Raw genomic sequence first — 3,185 nt, 5'->3', positions numbered from 1 at the left:
TTTTCTGATTTCCTCTTTGATTTCATCATTGACCCATTGGTTTTCTAGTAGCATATTTTATAGTCTCCACATGTTTTTTTTTTATTTTCCCATTTTTCTTTTTGTACTTGACTTCTTGTTTTATACCACTGTAGTCCAAAATTGCTTGGTATAATTTTTATGCTATTAAATGTGTTGAGATTTGTTTTGTGGCCTAGCATGTGATCTATCCTGGAGAATGTTCCATATGCACTTGAAAAAATATTTATTTTGCTGTTTTTGCATGGAATGTCCTGTAGATATCTATTCTGTCATTTAAGACCACTGTTGCCATATTGATTTTCTGTCTGGATTATTTGTCCATTTGTGTAAGTGGAGTGTTAAAGTCCCCTATTCTTATTGTATTATTGTCTATTTCTCCCTTTATGTCTCTTAGCATTTGCTTTGTATATTTTGTTGCTTCTGTATTGGGTGCATATGTTTAACCAGTGTAATATCCTCTTTCTGTATTGATCCCTTTATTATTTTATAATACCGTTCTTTGTTTTTTATTATAGCCTTTGTTTTAAAGTCTATTTTCTCTGATATGAGTATTGTTACCCTGCTTTATTGTCATTTCCATTTGCATGAAATATCATTTTTCAAACTCTCACTTTGTCTGTGTTTATATTTTTTAGCCCTGAAATGAGCCTCTTGTAGGCAGCATATTGAAGGATCTTGTTAGTTGATCCAATCAACCACCCTTTGTCTTTAGATCAGAGCATTTAGTCCATTGAAATTTAGAGTAATTATTGATAGGTATGCACTTATTTCTATTTTATTATTTGTTTTCTGGTTGTTTTCATATTTCTTCTCTTATGGTTTGATGATTTTCTTTAGTAGTATTCCTGTGTCCCTTCCTTTTTGTTTCTTGTGTATCTATTGTAGGTTTTTGATTTGTGGTCATCATGGGATCCATATACATTGATTCATAATTGTATCTACTTGTTTTAAACTGGTAGTCATTCAAGTTCAAACACATTTTAAAGGATCTATAGTTTTTTACTCCCTTCCACCACATTTTGTCTTTTTGATGCCTTATTTTACATCTTCATGCTTATCCCTTAACAGTTCACTGTAATTATAGTTGCTTTTATAATTTTATGGTCTTTTAATCTATGCACTGGCTTATTTAAGTGATCTTCAATCCTTACTATATATTTTTCTTTCTTAGTGGGATTTTCCCTTTCCTATAGATTCTTACATCTTTTCATTTAGACAAGATCCTTTAACATTTCTTTTAGGGTAGGTTTAGTATTGATGAATTATTTTAGTCTTTGCTTGTCTGAGAAGTTCTTTATCTCTCTTTCTATTCTAAGTGATAATCTTGCTAGGTACAGCATCCTAGGTTACAGGTCTTTCCCTTTCAGCACTTTGAATATATCATGTCACTCCCTCTGGCCTGCAAAGTTTCTGCTGAAAAAATCAGCTGGTAGCTTTATGGGGTTCCCTTATAACCGACATTTGTTTTTCTCTTGCTGCCTTTTGAGTTCTCTTTTTATCTTTTGCCATTTTAATTAAGATATACTTTGATGTGGGATTCTTTGGCTTCATCTTGTTTGGGACCCTCTGTGCTTCTTGTACCTGGATATCTGTTTTCTTCTTCAGGTTTAGGAAGTTTTCAGTCATAATTTCTTCAAATATTTTTGATACCCTTCTCTCTCTCTTCTGCTTCTGGAACCCCTATACTGTGAATATTGGAGTGCTTAATGTCATCTCAGAAATCTCTTCAATTGCCTTCAATTTTGTAAGTTAATTTTTCTTTCTGCTGCTCTGATTGGGTGATTTCCATTATTTTATCTTCCAGATCACTTTTGCATTCTCTCATATCACTTAGTCTGCTATTCATTCCTTCCAGTGTTTTTTATATCAGCTATTGAATTATTTTTGATTGGGTCTTTTTTATATTTTATAGTTCCTTGTTTAAATATTCAGTGTTTAGATCAATCGTTTTTCCTAATTGATTTAACATTTTTATTACCAATATTTTGAATTTTGAATCTGGTAAATTTTTTATTTCTTTTTCATTATTTTTTTCCAGTGTTTTATCTTGCTCTCAATTGAGAGTAGTTCCTCTGCCTTTTTATTTTGCTTAACTTCTCTGCCTCTATAAATTTAGGTGAAACAGCTACATATTGTGTTCTTGAAGGGGGGTTCTTATGTGAGAGCAGCCCTATGTAGATTGCTTGTGCCCAATGCCTTTCATGGGAGGGCTGGATTTGATATGGATGACATTCAAGTCTTTTCTCAGAGTTTGTTGACAGTGATCACCTTGTTAGTGAGTGGGGCTGGAGATGGAGTTGCTAAAGCCAGCACCAAGTGTGAGGTGGGACTTTCTCTCTGTTCATTGCCCATCACAGCCCTGTCAGGTGAAAAGTCTGATCCCAGGTTTCTGGAGAAGAAGCCCTGAGGCTCAGCCTTGGACTGGCTTTGTTCCCTTAGTGTGTGTTTTTCCCTCTCCCCACACAGGGACTTTTGCACCAGAGGAAGGGAGTGCTGAAACAAATGTGCTCTTTGCACATACAGAGATTTGATGTGCTCCCTGTGTAAGTGTCTGTGGCTCAACTCAGGTGCAGCCTGTGATCATGTCTTTTCCCTGATCATGATTGTCCCAGTTCCAGTGCAACATTGATGCAGTCTGAGCAGGGACAGAGTGTTTGCTCAGCTCAGGCTGGGGCTCACTGGGCTGGGGTATATGGTGAGGTGGTTGCTGGAAAACCAGCAGCCACTTGAGCAGACCTCTCACTGCCCTGCCTCAGGGGCAAGACCCCTTTGTCTCTCACAGATGATCACTGTCACCAGCCTCCGCCACTCTCTATATGATGTGGCACTACTCCACAGGGGAGTCAGACATTATGTGATTTCTCTGTATGCATGGGGTGGGGGTGAGCTGTGACCAAGTGGTTGCCATAAAAAATTTGGGCTGCTTCTGGGGCACCACTTTAGTAAGCAATAATGACCACCACGGCCCTACCTGGGCTCTGTCCTGAGACTGGGTAACCTCTGAGTCCCAAAGGTTGAGTCTTTTTCCTGGTCCTGGCCTCCCCAGATCCAGTACCACATTGTAGCATGGAGAGAGTGGGACTAGAATATTTGCTGTGCTCAGGGTGGGGTGTGTGGTGAGACAATTGTTGGAATCCTGGCAGCCACTAATGTAGACCTTTCTC

The sequence above is a fragment of the Mesoplodon mirus genome (genome assembly GCF_964341445.2).
Source record: "Mesoplodon mirus genome assembly, chromosome: X".
Lineage (NCBI taxonomy): Eukaryota > Metazoa > Chordata > Mammalia > Artiodactyla > Ziphiidae > Mesoplodon > Mesoplodon mirus.
This window is presented reverse-complemented; position numbering follows the sequence as displayed.